Source organism: Neopsephotus bourkii, unplaced genomic scaffold, assembly GCF_033783945.1.
Source record: "Neopsephotus bourkii isolate Nb327-2 ecotype Australia unplaced genomic scaffold, CSIRO-AGI_Nbou_v1 NB_1234, whole genome shotgun sequence".
NCBI lineage: Eukaryota > Metazoa > Chordata > Aves > Psittaciformes > Psittacidae > Neopsephotus > Neopsephotus bourkii.
In genome coordinates, this window is record NW_026901719.1 from 3,660,285 (window position 1) to 3,684,352 (window position 24,068).

The following is a 24,068-nucleotide window of genomic DNA, read 5'->3' on the forward strand; positions in this document are numbered from 1 at the left end:
GTATGCACACATCCATGTTATCTCCCATATGGCTCCCATGTGCTCTTGCTGGGTTTCTTATAAACATCAGCAAAGCCACTTCGGTATTTTCCTTTAAAAAGCTCTATTTGAAATTCACCTCTGCCATGATGTTACAGATTTGGGTAAGTATAGCTAACCATCTATCATGCTCTGTGAACTACTTTATCTTTTCCCAGTACTCTCTCATCTGTCACCTCTTGAATTATAAGGGTTTTGGGGCAGGGATCATCTTTTAATTTTGTTTATATGATACCTGCTCCACCTAAATAAGAATTCTGTCCAAAAGCAGGACTCTTTAAGTACAATAGTGATAATACATTTAACAATAGGTAGATATGGTAACACCTCAACTGTGTTGATACTGTTGTGCTACCCCTCTCTCTGCTATATTTAAATGCTTATTTTAGAACATCACCTTCCGTATGCTGGGTTACAAAGAATATACATATCTTTTCCCTTGTTAATAATACATCAAAACCAAGTTACATCTTTGATTTAATTCAAGATTACCTTTACTGGGACAACATCATCCTAGATGCATTTTTTTCATACATTACTGTTTCATACATAAAGTTTTGGGATTCTGTATACAGATACTAAGTGTAGCAGTATGGGCTCTTCATTAGGCCCAGCTTAGTAAGACAGTTGAGAAATTCTAATTCTTCTCGAGTGAAAGGATCATTCTTCTTCCCTGTGAAAACCTATTCTCTTAGAAAACAGGTCAAAAGATCCCCAGATGGGGGATACTGCTGGTATAGGTGAAAACAATACTAACTAAGTAAAGTTTAAATGCAACCAAGAAAGAAGAGTATGAGGAAGTCAGACAGAGAAGGAAAACAGAGTATTTAAATATAATGAGAGGCCTGCTTTGAGAAACTGTTTATGGAAAGTTACAGTGCTTTGAAAACAAAACTGATCCTAAGAAAATAATCACTGGAAAAATATGTGACCTACCCTGTCTAATCTGCTTTCATTCTGACATCGTTTAGGGACACCAGAGCTCCATGGGGGAAAAAAGAGGTGGAAGACAATGTGATCTGTGGGACTATAATGATGTATGTCAGTACAATTATTGTGAGGTGAGCTGAGGGCTGCAGCATTGATGGGTCTAGATGTACAGGAATTGCACTCTTGCCAAGCTTAAGGCACCAATTATTGCAACAGAAAGCCACCCTGTAATAATGCCGTCTCTCTTCCTGCCTTGTTCCAACCAAATGCTGACATAAAACTATGAATTATGCTCAAATACCTCATGGGAAAAGCTACCTACATGCACACTGAACATGCATATCATGCACAGGAAGAGATATTGGGATTAATTAAATCCATTAATTGGTTATTATTATTGAGACAAAGATGTATAGTTCTTTGAAATGTCAGATTGTCTAAATTACTGTAGTCTTGAAAGAAGCATTATTTAACTAGATTATGTGTACTATTTTCTTGTGATAAAGAAGCTAAAGAAACACACTGACTTTAGAATCATAAAAGAACAACAGAAGTAGTTTTACTTTGCTGGAAGTCAATTTACTTCATCAGAAAATACAGTGCAAATGATGGCTTGCATGCATAGGTCATTTTCAGAAGGTATCAGCACTGTCATAAATACAATAAATTACAGTAAAAAGTGGACCAAACTTGGGATTTCTAGACAAATTAAATGCCAACATCTCAATTATTCTTCTTGGCTTCTGCATGTCAAAACAGTCACATTCTGATCTTGCAGGTTATAATTAGGCTGAGTCCCGGCTCTGTAAAAGCAGAATGTGTATCTTGAAATCTCTACCCACATATCTTCAGGAAGCCAGAAGAAAGGGCAGTGGTAATGCATAAGAGGAGAATACAGCAGGTGGCTAAGCAGCACAGAAAACCTATTTTTAAACTAAGGCAGAGAGTAGGTAAGCTCTAGATCACTGATACTTTTCTTAGCCTAAGCAAGTCTTGTTAAATAAGACAGTTAAAACTATTTCTTACAGACCAAGCATTACTTCCCGCCCCCTCCTGGAAGTGCTCTGTTTGGCTTAGAAGTGCTGTGGAGATCAGCTAGCAGTTCTGTGGTGGGGATGCACAGAAAAGCTTCGTCCTTATTGAATCCCCACAAATTCCTGCACCAGCCAAATCCTGTGGAGTGAACCGCTTGCCATTTCAGTGAAGGATGGTGGTAGCACCCACCAAATGGAGGAGTTAAAAACCAGCTTGTAGCCCTTGCATGGAAATGATTGCAGAGGAGGGAACAAAGCCGTAACTATTGGACCATGAGCCCAATCTTCAAAATAAAATTATACCATTCAAGAGCAATACTTGCAAATTATACATTTAAAAAAAAAAAAATTTAAGAAAAGCTTTGTGAAAGGATGTCAGTGTTGTTATAGCAAACCCTACCACCTGAGTATTGTGACTGTCAGCCTTTATTGAATGCATTAAATATGCAATGCTGTATAGGAAATACATACTAAATTCTTTATAAATTGCAGCTTGCTCAGCTGAGAGCTTGGTTCCTGGGAAAGCAACAGCCAGTTTGTACAGAATAACAATAAAGCCAGCATTACTCCCTTTTGTTGCATTGTTTTCTCTCAAGACCCTAGGACAGAAACAATATCTATTCACTTCTCCATGGTTTTTATTTCTTCTGTATGTAATGAAATGTCACTGCAAGAGAGAATAAATGAATAATCTGCCGCTATCCATGTGCCAATTTCTGCACTTTTCAGCTAGGCAAAACTCCTGATGATTTTTGCCTGTTTAAAGGCTCTTTTAAAATGTTGTGACAGTATCTTGCCTATGTATTACATGTATACCTGTCTAAACTGCATGGGCAATGCTTCTTACTCGGTATCCTCTTGCCATCCACTTCCACTGATGTTTACATCAAATTTATTCCTACTTGGCTTTTTGCATCAGTGGCTTGATTGGGACACAGTGGGTAAGCCGCTCTTCCCTACCGAGGCTGTATTACATTGGTTAGCCATCAAATCAGTAGCTGTCTGTAGGCCCGGCTGATACAGTGACTCACAGGCGCTCCCAAAGAAGACACGTGTAGGACTTGGCACTACACACCATTTCCAGCAGAACAGATCAGACTGCTCCAATCTGCACTGGAGGGCCCGCTTGACACTGAGCCAGCCAGTTTGTGGGACCAAAAAAAGAAGCCAAGACAATCTGTCTGCCTTCAAGTGTTTCTCTCCAGCCTGGATCACTCCACAAGCCCCTCAGGAGTCTCTGGAAAAAAAAACATTTAGATGGCTGAAGCTTAGGCATTTCCCCTCTTTTTATGTGAAAAATCTCTAAAAATGGTATCTTGTTATGAATGAGACCTGATGCTTATTTGTATTCAGTCACATATGCTAGTTTTACCTGGTAAATTGTATTTTTTTCTGTATTATATCTTACTGACTTGGTGGAGTCTAGTCTAGCTTCTCAAAACAAAACCTCTAGTATAGACCATGATGTGCGACCGTGTCAGAAAAAAGGGCTTGGCCTTGGCATCCATGCTTCATTTAGAATCATAGAATCATAGAATAGTTAAGGTTGGAAAGGACCTTAAGATCATCAAGTTCCAACCCCCCTGCCATGAGCAGGGACACCTCGCTCTAAACCATATCACCCAAGGCCTCGTCCAACCTGGCCTTGAACACTGCCAGGGATGGAGCATTCACAACCTCCCTGGGCAACCTATTCCAGTGCCTCACCACCCTAACAGGAAAGAATTTCCTCCTTATATCCAATCTAAACTTCCCCTGTTTCAGTTTTAACCCATTACCCCTTGTCCTATCACTACAGCCCCTAATGAAGAGTCCATCCCCAGCATCCCTATAGGCCCCCTTCAGATACTGGAAGGCTCCTATGAGGTCTCCACGCATCCTTCTCCAGGCTGAACAGTCCCAACTTTCTCATCCTATCTTCATATGGGAGGTGCTTCAGTCCCCTGATCATCCTCGTGGACTTGTTCCAACAGTTCCATGTCCTTTTTATGTTGAGGACACCAGAACTGTACACAATACTCCAAGTGAGGTCTCACTAGAGCAGAGTAAAAAGGCAGGATCACCTCCCTTGACCTGCTGGTCACGCTCCTTTTGATGCAGCCCAGGATACGGTTGGCTTTCTGGGCTGCGAGCACGCACTGAAGCCGGCTCATGTTCGTTTTCTCATCGACCAGCACCCCCAAGTCCTTCTCCGCAGGGCTGCTCTGAATCTCTTCTCTGCCCAACCTGTAGCTGTGTCTGGGATTGCTCCGACCCAGGTGTAGGACCTTGCACTTGGCATGGTTAAACTTCATGAGGTTGGCATCAGCCCACCTCACAAGCGTGTCAAGGTCCCTCTGGATGGCATTCCTTCCCTCCAGCGTATCAACCGAACCACACAGCTTGGTGTCATCGGCAAACTTGCTGAGGGCGCACTCAATCCCACTCTCCATGTCACAGACAAAGATGTTGAACAAGACACCGATCCCTGAGGGACACCACTCGTTACAGGTTTCCAGGCGGACATGGAACCATAGACCACAGCTCTTTGTGTGTGGCCATCCAGCCAGTTCTTTATCCACTGAGTGGTCCATCCATCAAATTGATATTTCTCCAATTTAGAGACAAGGATGTTGTGTGAGACAGTGTCGAACGCTTTACACAAGTCTGGCAAGATTTCACATTAGAAAATCCCATCTTTTTAGTTGAGTGAAGTTAGCCTTAAACATCTGAATGCAGTAAACAAAAATCTGTTGTACTCTGTTACAACCACAGGATGAGGGAGAAAAATATGATGAACACTGAAGAAACACAGAAAACAAGTGAGCTACGATATTTGATTTCAGGCATGTAAAATTATGGACTGCTATCCTTACTGAAGCAAAGCTCAAGATTAAAGTTGATATAAAGTGTTCTATCTTCTCTATCATGTACTGTACTATAGGAAACACCCAAAAGGTGGCAGATCTAAGTAGAAAGAGTAACTACATCATGTTAAGTGCATGAAACTGGTGACTTGTGAGAAGCACTGCAGGAAAACGGAATTGATTTTGTGTAGTTTGTAACAAAAATCCACAGCTCTCTGCTCAGATTTTGCGACAGCAATAGTTCTGTCTAAGCCTTCTCATAAAAATTCGACATGTATTACACCACTTGCAATCTAGCCTCATATTAAAATGACAAGATACACTGATAGAAAAATATTATTTTAATTGCTAGCATATGTTACTGGAAATTCATGTAGTTATTTTTAAGCATTAAAGCATACCCAGTGATTTATCTTATTTTTTACTTTGTAGCACCACTGCCTTCTGTCCTACTCAGTTAGAGGCACAGGGGGATAATTAAGGACCACAAAAGCCATTGACGGTATTTTAAGTAGCAGCATTGATACCACATTCTCTACCCTTTAGACAACAGTGACACATCTTGAGCTTTAGTTGAAGTTACCTTTATAGTTATGGATGATGTGCTGTACTCCTGACATAAGAGTTTATCCATATATCAACTGCAAGTTCTGGCAGATTTTTAAGCATCAGAGTTTCAGAAGATCAGTTTGATGGCCTGCTATGAACCATGAAGCAGGTCTTTCAGATGTTACATTTGAAATCCCCTGGGACCTTCCTTCTGAACTACAAAGCTCCAAGTCTTTCACTACACTGGCAAGCACCAAGGCCTAAGAGAATACCTGTAGAGTGGAAGAGTGGGTGCTGAGGGCCTGATTTTCAAGCTGTATGTATTTCAGGGATTCCTATGTTTGACTAGTTCAGTTTGAGATAAACTGAGCAGTCATTTGTGGCTGGAATGCACAAGGTGCACTCCTGGAGTACCTCTGCCAGTTTAGCTTCATCCAAAAGGGATCCAGTTCATGCACTCCAACACCACTGCATGCTGTGAATCAAAGCACTGCAAGTAAAGATGATGATGGCATTTACTTCAAAAGTGCATCCCTGATTCAAACTAAAACACTTAAGTATCCCAAGGCTCATGAAGCAGTTTGTGTGGAACAACAAACCAAAATGAGAAGCCGGATGTTTATATGCTGCAGTGCCTTAAATTCTGTTATCTGTCAGTGCAGATATTTTTAAAGTTCAAATACAAAAAATGAAGTACAGTTTTGGTTAGTGTTAGATTAGCAACACTGGACAATTGGAGATTCCCACAGCATGTTATGCCCAGTGGGCTTCATAACATTTTTCTAATTTAAATAACCACTGAAATCTATTTAAATAACCAAAGAAAATGGGAGCCGAGTTCAAGCATCCACAACTTGCAGAACTGCATTTTGCCTTTGTGCATCTGAGAGCTGGTGTTTGCCTGGAAGTGGCAGCTGAAAGGGGCTTTAGTTTTAAATTTAACTTTATTTAATTTTATTTAACTAAATTTTAATTACTTTAACACTGATCTGTGTGAGCAAAGCTGGAAAGCGCAAGCCGTAGAGGTGGCAGCAACAGAACTTGAAAGCTGAAATTACGGTTTCATAGAGGTTGGAGAAACGCTTCAGTGCTGGAGTCACTTTCGCCACTTCAGGCGCTGATCTGAGGGAAAAAAAAAAAAAGGAGATACTGATTTTTAACATACCTGCTGCCCCTCCCTTCATCCAGCCCCAGGACCAGCAGCAGCTCCTGCAGCCCTTTTTCACCCCCTGACCTCCCTGTTCCGCTCGCGGTAACTAACGGTTCTGCGTGCCGGGGGCGTGGGCCGGTTTCCATGCCAAATATGAAGGATAAAAGAGGAAAAACCGCGCATCCGCGAGGCCAACCCCTCCTCAGCCGAGAAGACACCTGCCTCACTCCCTGCCCAGGAAGGAGAGCCACGTTCCTCACGGCCCTGCCCCATTGCAGGCGACTGACCCCCGCACCTCCAGCAGCCCGCAGCGGAGGCACCACCCAATGCTCCTGCAGCCTCTCCTCCAGCCGGCTCCAACCACGGCTGCCACCTGCACCCCAACATGACCCCCAGGCCCCACTATAGCCACCGCCCCACACTCGTTGCTCGGCAGCTGCGATCCAACCGACCCTGCCGCGAGGGCGGGCCGTACTTGAACTAGGGGCGGTGCCAGGGAGGGAGGAGGAGGAGAAAGATTATGGCTAGCGCCTATTGGTCTATAGGGAGAATGGGCGTAGCCTTGGCCCCCCGAGCTCTCATACTATTGGTGAAAGGAAGTGTCAGTGCGGGCATGGAGGCGGGGCCGGGCGGTTAGTGGTGTCGGTTGAGCGCTGCACTAGGGAGGGATTGCGGCGGGCGGGGGAGCGGAGCGAGGGGGTGGCGGCGGCGAGCAGGCGAGTGAGCGATCGGGCGCCGCCGGGTATAACGAGAGAGAGCAGCGGCAGCGCCGGAACGGAGGTAGGGGAGCTGCGCCGCGCGAGCAACGGGAGGTCAACCCCTGCCCTCCGCCGCCCTCACCTGTCATCTCCCGGGCTGTTGCAGCTGCCGCGAGGCAGCCCCACGCCTCGCCCCCTTCCCTCTGCTCGGCTCCTCCACCCCCACCGCACCGGCCAGCCGCGCACCGCACAACACAGTATCGCACCGCCGTTGGGCCGCCGCGGCCCGCCCGTTTACCCCCCCCCCCCCACCTCCTCATCCCGTTTCCTGGCCTTGCCGCGGGGCCGGAGGGTGTCTCCACCGGCGGGCAGAGCTGCTCGGCGCCGCGCCCTGCAGCCCAGGTGTGCCCGTCCAGCGGGGGATGAGGCGGCAATGTCCGTCCGCCCGCCGCCCCCCCTCGGGACTGGGCAGAGCCCGCGGGAGCGGCTCCGTCTCAGTTCCCCTGGTCCAGGATTCACTGAGGTTCCCCCGGGAGGAGGGGAGGGAGGTGGCCGCCTGTGGGATTCCGCCCGTATGCCCTGTCTTGCGCTGGCTCTCCGCTCTTCCTCCCTGATGCCCTCCTCCCTCTGGCTGGAAAGACTCATGGCTTCTTCTGTGAAGATACTCCCTAGATTATAATGATTTGGTGGAGGGAGTGTTTCTCTGAATTATTTGCGTGTGTTGTTTAATTGCGTTATTGCTGGGCTTGTGCATTTTCTGTGCCAATTAGGAGAAAATACACTAGTTGTTATCAGGTAGGTAGGTGGTGATGGAGAGCATCAGAGGGGACAACACCCAGGAGAGAGAAGGCAGTTTCTCAATTGGAGCCGCTAGGAAAGAAAAGGAATGCCGGGATTCCCAATGCTGGGCTATTCCTTGATTCTGCTCTCGGGTTTCATCGTTTTTATTGGTCGGTGAGCAGGGAAAACTCGGTTGCACAGAGCACATGGAAAGGGAAAGGATTTTTCTTTAAGCAGGGTTTAGCTGTGTGTTTGCAGCAATGCCTCTTCCTGGGCTGGAGGAGCAAGAAGCTCTGTTCCTATTCCATTCTCTTTAGTGTGTGCGAGGGCTCTGCGTGCTGTTGCTATTGCTGAGCTACTCCAGCCTCGCCCTCGGAGATCTCCTGCCTGCATCGTGTACTGCCTACCATTGCTGCGGCAGGTAGCTGTCTGAAACAGCAACAGCGTGAAACTGCCATAGTGAAATTAGTAATGATCATGCAAATTCCTGTATGCTGTGCCTTGGCTGGGGGAAGCTATTACCTGACTTCGACTCGGTAGACTTGTCAAGGTGCTAATACATTAGTTGCAGTCATATCTGGAAGAGTTCTTATTTATTGCAAATACATACTTATTTAGCAAAGCTTCAGAACGTCTCAAATAGGCTGCAAGAGAGTATAAGACAGAGGAGGGCTAGGAAAATCCATTGGCGTACTGATAGATGCAGGTCATGAATGGCCTTCAGGTTCTGCAGTATTGCAGGAGAGGAGTTTTAAATCGTCCTGTTAGTTTCTTTTGTTGTCATTATGCCTCATTTTTTTCAGAAAGGGGTTGTGCACCGCCAGCTTCCAGTGTAATGAATGATCAGGTTGTGTACTGCCAGCTGATAATGGTTTCTTGGCTAGGACAACCCACAATTCCTTCTTCATTTTACTATCTATGAGAATATAATTTTTATCTATGAGAACACTATTTTTTTTTCCCCTGAATCTCAGTGTAAGGATATCAAATCTAGTATTTCAAATAGTTTGTTGCGTTTACCAAAAGCAACATAATATTTTTAGATTTTTCTTCTTGCTGTGTGTGCTGACTTAATAGCAAAAGAGATCTGCAGTTGAAAAAAAAAAACAAGAAAGCTTTTTATAAGATACACCTGCTTGTATTAGAAACATGAAGCGCCAATAGTTGGATTGAATAATACAAGTATTGGCTTTTTCTATCGTACAGACTTAAGAACCACCTCTAGTTGCGTGGGTGTTTGAGATTTCTCTCATTTTTGCTCATTTGGTAATAGGAAGGAAAATCTTCCTCCTTTGTACTTTTGGCACGATGTTCTGCAGGGAGAAAGCTCTTTGCCTAAAGAAGCTTCCGCATTGAATTGCTCTCAGGAGTATGGTGTTGCTTGTCAGTATTTAATTAAAACTGCAATATTTAGGAATTTAAATCAAAATTGTATCAAGAACTTTGTTGCCTTGTTTTAGGGTTAGATTTTTCTGCCATGCAGAAAACCAGGATGATATATTACTGTGGGGTCAAAGACCATAGTTGATAAGAAATGGGAGAAATCTAAAGCTGTAACAACTGAGTGCTGCAAGGAGTAAGTACTATACCATATTTTTGGAACTAGATCTTTTGGATTTATTTCAGCTAGCACTTAGACCTGCAGGTGAAAGCAATTATCATTCGAAACCACACACGTAAAAAATACTTGCATTTTGCCTGATTTTTAACTTTTAATGAATGATGACGTTCTTTTAATGAATTTGATTTATAACCTATTGTTTTAGGCTAGAGGGTGTTTTTTGTTTTTTTTTTTTTTTTTTATGTAGGAGATCTAAACATCATGGGAGCAGAAACTAGAGACTTGTTTGGATTCCTTTTGTCTGACTTTAAAATGAGTGTTGTAACAAACCTGTTAGTGTTGCAGCTGGTCTGCTCTGGCTTAGTTTTCTGCACTTGAACTATTGAAACAAATAAATTGCAGATCCATTTAAATGTTTTCATAGCTTCTTTCTGTTTAATAGTGGTGAGCAAAAATAGTTTGAGATTAAAATACTGAAATGTTCACTGTAGCTCTGTAGTCCTAATAAAATTCAGTTTCATAAGCCTTTATTACTAGTGAAATAACTACAGGAAAATGTAAAAAGTTGTGTGGTCAGTGTAGAGAGAACATTTTTGTAAAGAAGTTTGGGCTAGTTTGTTGGAAGTTATTACTGGAGCACTGCTACAGTTAATAACCATGTTCCAGTATTTAAAGAGTCAAGACAAGGCAAAGATGAGGGGTAGTGGGCACAAGTTACTCCTGTTTGGACATGAGAGGAAAATTTTTCTCAGTGAGAACAATCAGCCGCTGAAATAATCTCCTCAAGAAAGTGGTGGATTACCCAAAGTTGGACGCTTGTAAGATTTGCCTGGACATGATGCTGGGAGATCTACTCTAGACCATGTTTGGTCCATAAAGGTTGGACCAAATGATTCTTGAGGTCTCTTCTAACCTGGTGTGCTATGGTTCTGTGAACTATAGTGCCAATGTAGTTTGACCCTAGCAGCGGCTAGGGGGGTTGTATGGAGGAGGGCCATGTGAGCAGGAGGAGAGCTAAGACTGCAAGTACAAGGTAGAATATGAGAATAATTTCTACATACAGAAAACACCCTCTCTCTATAATGAAAAGCCAGTTCAGTACTGTTATAAAAATAGCAATTTATAATACTGACTATATATGGATGCTCTTGAAAACTGTTCACATATAAGCATTAGCTTTCTCTTAAACACATAACACTCACCAGTACGAATCTGGAAAGAAAAAAACTAACTAGCGGTTTTACTAAATATTATTTAGGCTCTGGATAAAATATGAGTTCTTATCTAGGAATATTTTCTTGAGCTTACATGCTTACTCTGAGCAGAGCATAAACAGTGTCATGAAATAGTAATGAGAGGGAGCAACCCTGAAAATATTTTGACATGGAGGATAAATTAAGTCATTGTGAACTGTGTGCTGCTCATGGGAAAAGGACAAAAATGGATGCTATTTGTCATAACTTCTAGTTGAGATTTTAAAAGAATTTTAGCACTATTCGTGAGCTACACCTGCCAACTCTAGATTTTTATCTTGACTCTTACCTCAGAACATCAAGGCACGAGAATGATCAGTGACTTGCTATCACTAAAGAATGTATATTAGTGAGGAATAGAGTTTATTTCCTGGTTCCATATTCTGTATTTTAGCTATAATGCTTTAGTATCTAAATGGAAATCTGTTCGTGAAGGTAATGCCAGCTTTCTGCATCAAAAGAAGCAATAATTAATTTCATAATATAAATTGAGCTTTAAAACAATATATAAGTGAACTGAGGAAATTACTGTTACAGCATCAGCTCTCTTGATGAGTCTGTGCACTTTCATAATACATATGGATGAAGGAAAAATGTTAAACTTCTGAATGTTCACAACACTAATGTATTCAGCTTTTAAGAATAAGGGGTTTTATTTAGAATGTGATAATATATTTCTTTGTCACTGTATTACATATGATATTTTTGCATGCCAGAAATAATTGTGCTAAATATCTTGAAAACGCATGGAAAGAACAAAATAAATTTAAAAGGATCTACATGTCTTAAACTCTGTTGCTATAGAAATATTGCACACACACACACACACACACACATATATATACACATACACACACACACGCGCACGCACGCACACACTTTTTTCCTCCCTTCTCAGAGGCAACCAAGAGAATTTCATAAGAATAGGCTAGCCTTCAGAGAACTTCCAAGCCTATTCCTTTTTGTCAAAATAACTTCTAGAAAATAATGTATGGGCTCACAAGTTAGAGTTCTGTTCTGCTTTTCTGCCCGTATGAAGGTTGATACCTAAGTTACATTTAGTTGCTGTGGAGTCAACATAATACGTTGCTGTGTCTTAAAATGAGGAAAATATCTATGGATTAAGTAGTTAATATATATTGTGACTTTCTATGATACTTGTCAGTGATACTGAAATGCTTAGGTCTCTAGAATCTTCACTGGAGTTGAATTATTTTTTCTACAATTACTGCAGAAGAGATGCTGGTGTGTTCCAGTTCAGCTTCAAACTTGTGTTCCTAATCCAATGATTGAACTTTCTAGTGTTCGAATTGTGTGTTAATATCTTGAAAATCAATCCTTTATTCTATTATTTTGATTATTATGATAACTTAATATAACACTTGTTTTGGAAAAAGAAGATAATCTTGCTGTGGGTGGCATTCATGACAAATATACGCCTGGTAAGATTTTAAAAAAAGGTGGGGGAGGAAACCCCCAAACAAAAACCCCTCAAATTTCTTCTCTGGGAAAAAAAAAAAAGCCACACCAAAAAGCAAAAAACAAAAACAACAAACCAAAATGCGAATCAGTTCTTAACTGAATGCTCATTATACCAGCCACAGAGAGCTCCATTATTTTGGTGAATTGTATCACTGTCTCTGTTAACCTTTTCTTACAGATGACTACAGAAATACAGATGTTGATCGTAACACACTGCTTCATTCAACTGAAGGAAAGTGAGGATGTGGCTGTAAGGTTCAAATATTTATTCAACTATTAAGTATACAAAAATAATAATTCTTGGAGCTTGAATAAGAAAAGTATAATCTTTTTCATAACTAGGTGTCAGTCATCATGCATTGTAGGAACTGTACATTTCTTAGTGAATTCAGAGAAATGGTTAACACAGTGATTTCTTTTTAGAGGAGAATTCTTATTTAGCTTGGTTCCTTAGAACTATGTTTTGGTTGATCTCATTATCTAGCAATTAACTGTGAAGCCCTTGTGTTTGTGGGGAAACCCTTAGTTTCCAAGCTTGGACGTTGTTGTGATCTTGGAATGGATTACTTAAAGCTCTTATTGAATTGATAATTAACTGAGGTAACTATCTGACATAGAATCACTCTGAGTTTTTCTGTACATTTGGTTTACTTTGAATGAGCGCTTATAAAGTTACTCAGCTGTGACTCCCATTTACATGTGAAGTAAGTGAATAGCTACTTGAATGTACATCAGTTCAGTGCTTTACAGACTCATCCCTTTCTGACCTTGAGAAAGTAGATCTCTGTTTGGCCTGTATGTTATAGACTGGGTGACATTTTAACTTGTTAGGACAATCTGATTTCATTTTTTTTTGTTTCATGTTTTTTTGTTCTGTTGTAATTTTAAGATTGTATTTTTGGTTATATGAAATAATAATAGCAAAACTGAAGTGCATGGAAGATGGGGATATGTCATAGCTCTTCATAAAGCTCTTCTTGTCTGAGCCATTACACTTGTTCTAAATTCCTATTAACATGCTGTGTTCAGTAAAAACTTTACAGTAGCTGAAAACAAATTGCAGAATTTTCCTCTTCTGATTTTTGTTTTGAACACTTGGCAGCATTTTGTTTATTCCCTGGAGTCACTTAAACCCTCTCTACAAATATTTGTGCACATGTAATAAGTTAAACATATGTTTAACTTCAGTTGTATTACTTACAGAGGAGTGTATGCAGGATTGGGACCCATCTGACTTCAACTTTATATGTAACCCCCTTCATAGGTGAAGAAATATTGAAACCATCTAAACATACAGCACTTCATATAGTAGATGGAACTGGTTTTAATCTCGCATCTTAATTGCTATTTCAAATTTATGTTGTTCAAAATCATTGGTAGATGTACTGGCAGCTCTTAAGGTTTGATTTTTGTGTTGTTAGAATATAGTTTTGGGAATACAAAATAGGGATGGGCATAGTTTTATGATAATTTGGAACAAGTTTGGTTTTTATGTTATGTACCATTTGAGATAAAAAATGTTTAATTTGGTTATGGGTGGGTTACTTATAGAATGATTTATCTAGTATTTACAGCTGTTCTAGTCAAAGAGTGATTGTCGTAGCAGTGACAATAAATGTTAATAATTTTCAGTTGTGAACCTTGGAACACTTAATTTTTTTTTTTTTTTAATTGTAAGATGGGTGTTCACTTAAGTGAGTCTGAATTTAGTAATGAATATAGAATACCTTCTTCCCACATTTCTGCTGCTGTTTTAGTAGGATTGTTTAGGACATTTTGAAGCGATAATTAGCATCAGGGATGGATGAGGGACTTCAGGGGGATGTCTAGTTAGACCTGCTCAAAAGCAGTATTTCCTAAAATATGTTTATTCCTAAAATGTCACTAGGAAGAAGTTGCACAAAATTGAACTGCCATTCTCTTACCAGGACAGTTCCCCCCCCCTTCCCCCACGTGAATTATGTTCAAATCATTTTAATGACACCCATATGTTACCTTCTTTTGAGCACTTGAAAGATAATTCTGGCTAAAAGGAAGCAAAGTTCTTTGGTGCAATCGGGTTTTGGGTTTTTTATTCCTTTTGACTAGGAGCTCCCCTTTTTTTTAATTTGTTGCTACTCTTAATATGCCACATCAACAATGTTGCCATCCGGTTGTTAGCTCAACCTCTGCAAAAATGTTTCCACTCTTTTTGCCTTGCTCATCAGCCTAGCATGGAGTTGCATTATCTATGAATCCACCCCTGCAGGCATGCACGCGTAGTATGCTGCCATCTACCTACATTTATAAGCTCTAAAAAAACCCCAAAGAAATCCCTCCAGATCCCTCACCCTAACTAATCCTTGTATGAAAACACCTACAATGAGTCTGTGTTCACTTCAGAAGTTTCATGCTTTAAAAACTTGGGTCTACCTTATGGACCTTTTCACACTTTCCTGATCCATCTGTTCATCTAGCACAGCTTCTTCTCTATCCCTTCACACAATCTTAGGCTGTTGAAATGCAAGACGCCTTTGCAGATCCTTTAATTGGTAGTAGTCTTTATTTTATCTACATGTTTTTGTATTTCTTAGGGAAAAAAAAAAACACACCAAAAACACCAAAAAAAAAAAACAACCCCCAAAACAACCCAAACCAAAAACAGCCCCCCAAAACCCTCCCCAAAATCCTGTGTTTTCAATTCTCCTTTTTTTTTGTTTGCACTATTTTTAAAGGATATTTTAATCTACATGCTATTATAATGTTTTTATGCAACCATTTTTTTTCTACTTAACAGTGAAATCTTGCTTGGGTACAGCTTGTGTCAGAAGGCAGTTATTTGTGGAATGTTTTAGCTGTATATCGTGATGTAGAGTCAGTAATGTGTTGATCTGGTAAGTCTATAGGCTAAAGCTACTACTTCACGCAGTATAGTGTTTTACAAAACAGAAAATGTTGAAGTGGGGAGTGTTTAGTGCTGATGAAATGTTTTGTGGAACAGGTGGGACTTCAGGGTTTTATTTTGGTTTGAGGGAAGGTTGCTTATGCAATTGTTCCATCTGTCCTTCCATCTGTCCATTAGCCTGTCCTCCCACCCTGCCAGGAACTTCTGAACCACTCACTCAGTTCCCAGTCAACTTTGGCAGAGGGGCAGCTCTGTTGCAGACACCCAGGTTTCACAGAAACAGGCAGATGGTTAGAGAAAAAACTGGGTAAGAAAATGTGGGGACTCTGTTTTGTGTCTCCGTGGTCAGCCTGTCAACTTGTCATGGAATTTGCTGCCTTTTGCCAAACTAGGGTGCAAGGTAAGGGTAGTACAGAAAGTGAGAGAGACATAAAGCTGATGTGATGGGTTATTGCATTGTGCATAATGGAGGGAATGTCACAGGGCAATAGTTTGTGGATATTATTCTAAGAGGGAAGTAAGGGTATTCTTATGGGTGGACATAGGACCCAGAGTTACTGTGGGAGACCTGTTTGACAGTCCCTGATGTAGGTTATGCAGAAGTGCAACTTAGTTTTTAAAGGATTCCTTATTTTTAAAGGAACTGGGGGAAGAGCTGCTCATTTTAAACCTGTCATAAAGAGCAAGGAAGAAGGAGAGAATTGTAGGTGGAATAGAAAACATGTCATCTGATGTACGTGGGTAAGAGGTTGTACATATCCTACAAAGTCAGTGACAGAAATATGAACTTGATGCAGGAAGAACAGTGACAGCCAACCAGGAAGAGCTTCAAACATAGAATCTGATATATAGAACAGAACGGATCAGGGGGAAAAGAGGTGCTGCAGCACAGCAAACTGAATCGAAATCACTGACATATTTCTTTAAAAACTTGGAAGGCTGAAATGTTGTGTTCAGCTTAGGAGTTCAAGAATTCTGCAATTTCCAACACAACAAATGGGTTGCTTGACTTTCTTGAAAAACTGTGCTACTGCTATGAATAAAACCAGATTTCGGTGTGAAGGTGACAGCATGGGATGCCCACAGCAATAGTAAAAAAAACCAGTATTTTCAGAAGGTGAACCTTGACTCTGCTTTTCCTGACCAAATAGCTCTTGCTGTCATTAGGAGATCATTAATTCCGTTTCAGTAAATTCAATGCACATTGACATTTTAGTTGCCTCAAGCTCTGTGAGGGAACAGCATATTTGGAAAAAAAACACAACCAGTCATGGCCTTACTTCTGTTAACAGAGTTGTTTTTCAGTTGATTCTGCTGACTCAAATTATCTGATACAACTCACACAAAAAAATTCCATGTATATTTGTAATTAAGGTGTTTGAAATATAAGGCTGTTTTAACTATAAGTTTGAATACTAGGAGGTGTTTGTTTGTTTTTCTTCTGGGGTAAATCAAATTTGTTTATACAAGTCACCATAAAATATGGTGACTAAAATCCTGTTGCAAATGATGGGTATGGATAAGTGGAGATGGGAAGATATTGTGTTAAGGCCAAAGTCTGCTTGCCTTTGATCATACAAAGTACTGAACAGCCCTGGGAGGCTAGGAGGCCTATCCTGTATTTTTCCACACCAGTAAAATGGGTGACCTTTTGTTTGACTGTTCCAGTTATATTCACTTAAAATAATATTTGAGCTATTGTTGGCTATTTCACTGAAAATGGAATGGCAGATCAAGCTCGTTAGCTTGCTGCTCTTCAAAGAAATTAACAAAGAGGAAGTATGCTGTCCTTTTAAATAGGCTACATGAAGCTTCAGTGCTACTGATAAAAGATTGTCCAATCATAGAAAATATGAATGAAAGGTTTTATTCTTGTAAATTTACTTTTCAACTCCAGAATCAATTGGTTGTTTGTTTGTTTAAATTAGTTCTGACACTTTTTAAGTGTCTTGGTTTTTAAAAGAATTTATTAGCAGTGGTTGTAACTTTCATGTTGTGGCTGTCAAACTATTTTCTGGATTTTGCTCCATTGCTTATGGCTTAATATAACTTCTTGCTCACTTCTTGCTCTTGATCATTAGTTTTATTTTTGATCTCTTTACCTTGTGAAGTACAGCAATATTTGGGACGGAATGGTCCCAGTTGAAGCACACAAGCTGCAGGCTCCATGCGCCTTTACCATCCAACAGACATACATGCCCCAAGATCTGGGGAATGACTTGTAGTGTAAAAAGTACAAGGGTGATGTTGTAGGGCGTGTAGTGCATGAAAATAAGAGTGTGGGGATTTTATACTGTCAAATCTTGAGTGTAGGGGCTGGGCTGTATGATGGCACCCCCATCCTAATTTGTGGTGATGGAAGTTGCTGTACAGATAAATGAGTGCTTTCAGTTTCCTCCATCTGTTGTGAAGGTAACTATCCTTAAAGCTGGTTTTGCGTATAATGCTGAGAATGAAATAGTGGGAACTGGGTTGCAGTAGTGGGATAGAGATAGGGATGAAAATGAGCATATTTTACAGAATTTTCATCTGATGTGGAGCTGTGACATTGGAAGACCTGTACACTGGGTCCTACAGAATACTGTGTGCCTTACTCTGGGCTGCCGGACTAAGGGTCTGGTGCAAGGCTACGGTGAGAGGTTGCCCATGTGGATAGGACTCCTGCTAGACTTGAGCCTTCCTGCTTGAGGTGAAACACTGCCTGGGCAAGATGTACTGCCCAAGTACAGTGTTATTCACCGGACAGCTGCTAATGTCTAAGAGGTTATGTCATGCTAAAGATTTAAACAAGGGAGCTGTGGGTTCAGTTTAGTGTTCAAAGTGTGGGATTTGACAGCTCTGTATGTAGCATACATATTTGTGCAATGTTAATTTGTGGGCTTTTTTTATCATTTCACGTTCATTCATATCTCTCAGGATGAAAATCCAGCCCACCTGGGAAGCTGAAATAATTGAATTTTATTTCAGGTACAATGATAGATGAAGATGAAAATGGACCTTTAAAATCAATTACATTTGAGAGACAGATGGTGAATTTTCTCTAACTTCCTTTTCCTTTTCTGATAGACTTTACCAATTTATTGAGAAACCGCAGGACAGATTAAAAGAAATTGCAGGCTTTCATATTCATTAGATATGGCAGACTGTGGTGGTGAAGTTCTTCTGCTGAAAACCATAAATAAATCTGAATGTCGTGTGAATTGCTTGATGTTTGCCAATACCTGGTAGTTACGTAGAACAGTTTTTTTCATCATGATACCACAGCAGAAGTGGCATTATAGTACATTTTTACTTAGAGTTTAAATCTAAAATAAAATATCAGAAGCTAATGTTGTTTTTAACATGTAATAACAGTTGTATGAAATTACTTTTGTCTAACTGCATTGCACAAGTATATTACGGGAGCATAGTATGTACTTATGGTTCTGTAGGGTTATTGTTGAACAGCAAATGTTGCTGAGCACGTGTTTGTAGGCTAGAGAATTTCCTGTGATGGTTGCTGAAGATTGACTCTAAGAGTACAAAAATGTACAAAATATACTGTTAATGCTGTACAGGTTTATTATGAATAAAACTGTTAAATTATTTGTTACAAAATCAGATTTTAAATTACAGAAGCCTGATTTTGTATTGTATTTAATCTAGTTTGGCTAAAAAATAGACTTCTGCTCTTTCTGGTATTACTGCATGACACTGATTCTCATAGGGACCACTTTTGTAGTTATTTATGATCCTTCATGGGGCACTGCCAATGATGCTTTATTGATATTGGGGAAATATTGGTGTCCCTACCCATGGCGGGGGGGTGGAACTAGATGATCTTGAGGTCCTTTCCAACCCTAAATATTCAATGATTCTATGATTCTGTTCTATGATTCTATGAAATACTAGATTTTATTTTTTTAATAATGAATATATTTTGTGTCTTTGTGGGATATTTAAGTAATAAATAAAATAATGCTATGCTAAGAGCTTATTGTATTGAAATTTGTATCTTTTAAATATGCCTCCAAAATACATGAGCTGAAGAGAAATTATTCAAAAGGTATATGGAATGCTGGATTATGAAGGGAGGTGGTTTAAAATAGTTTTTCAGAAAGTGTTTTTCTGGAATATGTGGATTTTTTTTTCCTACTAACTTGTACAGTTTAATTAGTCTTTTCCCATTTTCTGTTATTAAATGAAGACAAGTAGACCTCTTTTGAGCTTTGTTCCTTAACAATACAGAATAAAGTAATGTATGTTGTGCTTGTCAGTTTTATAGCCATTATAACTCATTAAGATGTTTTCAAATAATTCCACCTGAGGAAAATAATATTGCCATTTAATTAATAGCTGGAAAAAATCATTGGAGGAGAAGAGACTTAGTTCAGATTAATATAAAGAGAAATGAAAGCAAGTATTGGGGAAGTGCACTGCAATATTTATGAGAAATGTAATTCTCTTGAAGGAGAAACATACAAAATAGGTTTCCAAATAGATTTTTGAGTTAAGATATCGGTAGTTGGGTGAGAGAATACTGTACATGTGCCTGTGCTAGACATATATGGTACAGTTGTGATTGGAATGCTAAAAAATGTGGAATATAAATCAAGGTAGCAACTGGACTTAATTCTAAATGAAATAGGAGTTCTAGTGTACAGCCACTGACTAGCTCTTACCATGGTTCAGTACTGTGCTTCTAAAGTACTGTGAATGTGTCATACCTGAATTAAAGTCTAAACATTACTAAACATACATCTTTAAGACACTTCCCTTTCAGAACAAAAAGGATTAGGAGAAAACAGGACTTGGTCATTGAGTAGTGTGAAACAGATAGTTAAATTTCCAGATGATTAAGAATTACTTACCTGCATTTGTTAGAAGAGATATGGCTTTTAACATTTATCAGCTCTTTGGAGAGTCAGTTTTTGCAAGCAAGTAGTCTGAGGTTTTGTTTGAAAATCTACCAGAATTATGGGACACCAAGTAAGGATAACGTGCATGGTTTTTAATTGCCCTCCTGCCTTCAAGGATTTTAGATAATGAAGTATTGTGTGCCATGAAGTAAATTACTATAACCAGTTATTCAAAGATAGTGAGTGGAGTAAATAAATAAAATTCTGAAAGAGTGGAAAAATAGATGTGGTTTAAAAATCTTTGCTGCATGAGGTGTGCTGAAACAATACTGTTGAGTTCTGTCAATGGGCCTATTTTATTGCCTTGTTTTGTGTGTCTTTCTTTGAGGTTTGTTAAATGAGTTGGAGAAATACAAATTGAAGAAAAACTGAGAAAACAGAAATCTATAGCATGCGTATGCCTTTTGGTAGAAACTGAACATTCTGGGCTGTATGTGAAATTGCAATGCCATTTTACCTTTGTTGCTTGACTCTGTTCAGGATGTGTGTTTGTTCTTTTATGTGCCACTAGTCATATGCTGTTTATACAGTTTTAAGGTAGAAAAGCAGTGAGTGTTTTCTTTGACACTTAGTTGGTTAAAGAGTATAATCATCAAGTAGCCCTTTTGCAAAATAATGAACATGATTTCCAGCCCTCTCTAATTATATGGTAATACTGTAAGCTCTCTCTGTATTCTGTTCCCTGCAGCGGAAGCATTAAATGAATTGGAGCTGGCGGATGTGAACAACAAAAGTTTTCATCTATTCTGCTTAATAAACCTGAAGGTAGAAGTTAAGTGGAAGTGAGTTTGGTGGACATACTGAGAAGGCATTTTAAGTAGATTTTGCAGCTTTGCCTATGGCATGAGATGGGGTGTTCTGAGCAGATTTTGGAGTGTCACTGCTCCTGTCTCTCTGTGTATAGGAAGTTGTCTGGAACTTCTGTTTTCTTCTTTTGAATTATAGGATTATAGAGATTTTAGAATTTCTGGCTCAGCAGTTGAGATTACTGAGTAGGAACCAAACCAAAAAAGACTCCCTAAGTTGTAGGCTGCTTTTAAGGTAGGCTGTTGAAGTGTGCTGAGCTCTTTTATTCAGTAATAATTGTCATTTCCCCCTAGAAGTTCCAGTAATACATCTTTCAGTGTTTTGTCCATTTGTAATTAAAGAGATGAAAGGTTAGGATGGTGCTTCAGTGGTTTTGCTTGTGATTGGTGTAGGGTTTAAGTTGGTTTATATTTTTTTGTTCTCTGTTGCGATTTCATGGAATTTTGCAGGCTGTTTGCTCTTGTTGAGAAATATCGCTCAAATTATAAATGACTAACTGCTTAGTGATGCATTTCCATGAAGTTTGCCACTTTATGTTGTGATTTGCTTTGAACAAACTTGCTTTTTTTTTTTGAGGATCTTGCTGTATCTTTCAGTAAATCTCTAGAAGGCATGATGAAGATCAGTAGTAGAAATGATCCTCTTTTTGTGCCATAGCTTTATTTTAGAATTGCTGCCATGGAAGGCAGGTGTTAAATAGGGTATGTTTAGGAAGTGAATGAGGATTGTTCTGTTAACAATTATTTTAATATAAGAATGAAGATGTTACTTGCCACTTTCTTTTTTAATGGCTTTCTATCTGCTTTTTAGTAGCTTAACTGTTGATGTCTAGAAATGATTAAGACTAAATGCATATAGTGTCCAAAAGTTTTTGTTTATCTGGAGGTTAATTTGCAATACTCTGATCTTCTAAAGAGGTAAAGTATTTCTTTTGTGACTCTGTTGTTTAGTAATATAGTTGCTTCATATGGTTTGTTGTTAAATCAAGCAATGTTTGGTTTAACATCAAACCAAAATGTTAAAAGCAAGATGTTAGTTTTGGACTACTGTGAGCACCTCAAAATCTGAGCCTTCTTTTATATAATTTGGGCAAAGTCAAAAGTTGGTTATTTAGTAAGGGTTGCTTGACTACATGATGCATTTTTTGATCATACATTTAACAGTTTTGTTGTTCTAATCAGAACATGAAACTGTACTATGAACTTGGTAATATTTTTATCTTGAAGACTAAAGGTCTAGTAGTAAGTAAGTTGTTATTACACAAACGTCTAGTAGTAAGTAAGTTGTTATTACACAAACTACATTTTTAGCTTTGCAGTCCAACCAAACTCTTTTATATAAGAAAACAAATTAAGTTAAAGAGTATCTCTTATTTATAAAATATTTGGGTAGTGTATGTTGGGTTTCATAGAGTAGTTGAATGGTTTGGGTTGGAAGGGACCTTAAAGATCATATAATTTCAATCCCCCTATCACAGGCAGGGACACCTCCCACTAGACCAGGTTGCTGAAGAGCCCATTCAACCAGGCCTTAAACATGTCCAGGAATGGGGCATCCACAGCTTCTCTGAGCAACCTGTTCTAGTGTCTTGCCACCCTAACAGTAAATAATAGCTTCCTAATATGTGCATCTCCCCTCTGTCAGCCTAAAGCCATTCCTCCTTGTTGTGTCGCTACATGCCCTTGAAAAAAGTCCCTCTCCAGATTTCTTGTAGGCTCCTTTAGGTACTGGAAGGCTTTAGATGCTCTAAGGTCTCCCCAGAGCCTTTTCTTCTCCAGACTGAGTAAGTGAAACTCTCTCAGCCTGTCTTTATAAGAGAGGTGCTCTAGCCCTCTGATCATCTTCATGGTGCTCCTTTGGGCTCACTCAAACAGTCCATATCTTCTATTGGGAGCCACAGAGCTGAACACAGTACTCCAAGTGGGGTAGAGGGGGAGAATCCCCCTCCATTGTTCTGCTGGTCACGTTCCTTTTGATGCAGCCCAGCATACGGTTGGCTTTCTGGACTTGTGAGTGCACACAGCCAGATCATGTTGAGCTTCTTGTCCACCGCACCTCCAAGTCCTTTTCCTCAGGGCTACTCAACCTGGTCTCTGCCCAGCCTGTAGTTGTGCTTGTGATTACCCCAACCCAATAATTTGCTTTAAGCAATAATTAATGAATAAGGTGATAGAACGTGGAAGTACCAGGAGGGGAAGCATTGCTTGTGAGATTGGGGGAGGAGGGGGAAGTGTTTTGCTTTAGTACAGCTATAAAAACTTTTTACAAATACTGTAATACTGGAGCAGCCTTTCAGGAAAGCCGTTTTGCTTTTTCAACTGTGGGAAATACATCTTCAGTGAAATCTGCTCTTACACTATTTTACAGGCATCTTAGTCTGTGTAGTTCTTGTGTTCTCCAGTATGGGCTCTTTTGTTTGGTAGGCTTCTACATATCCAAAGGGTTTTTTTGGGGCCTTAAACAGATGTTGCAGTAAATTAGGGAGAGGAAGAAAAAAGTCTTGGTAGAGAAAAAAATCCCGTTGAAATATCAAGCTCAACACTTCTGTGTTTATCTTAGTAATAAAATTAGAGAACTTTAGGCTCAGATGCCAGTTGTGTGCTGTGTTAAGTTGAAATGGAAGAAAAAGTCAGTCTGTGCTGCACATACTTGCATTTTCACTAGATCAAAAAAATACATGTGTAAATTTGATTCAATCTTTTTCTTTCTCTCTGAAGGCTGAAGTTCTCTGTCACTCAAGTCTATCCTTTTTTAACCCAGAAATAGAATTGCATTGAATTTTGTAATGCATAGTATTAAATTAGATCGGATGATTACATTCTTAAAAATAGCTCACTTGTACGATGCAGAAATACTATGTTTATAGTTTATATAGGCAAAATGATCTTATTAATGAGAAGTCTCTTTTGTATCGTATGTGTGTTTTCAATATTTTTGGACTTTTTTCTTTTTTTTCTTGTATTTCCCACTTTTCTCCCCCAAGTATGGTTTTGAAGCTCTTAAATTGTAATATTAAAGTGTTTTGTGAAAATTATGTTTTATAAATTGAATTTAAAAAAGAGGGGGAATTGAAACTATTTAGCTAATTGCCTCTTATTCCTGCTGCTTTTTTGACAGTTACCTTCAGATGTTTATAAACCACTGACAAATCTTTAAG

The 24,068-nt window shown here is 39.6% G+C and overlaps 1 protein-coding gene across 2 annotated transcripts in view; it reads left to right on the top strand.

The window, feature by feature from the left end:
* The first annotated feature begins 7,216 nt into the window (after positions 1-7,216).
* The window catches only part of CDKL5 (cyclin dependent kinase like 5), a 135,670-nt gene continuing 118,818 nt past the window's right edge, over positions 7,217-24,068 (top strand). Inside the window, exon 1 of one of the 2 annotated variants that reach the window (XM_061364536.1) lies at positions 7,217-7,328. The gene's annotated coding sequence lies outside the window, so the exon portion shown is untranslated. The remainder of the gene's footprint in view (positions 7,329-24,068) is intronic. The other variant, XM_061364537.1, reaches the window with a different exon arrangement.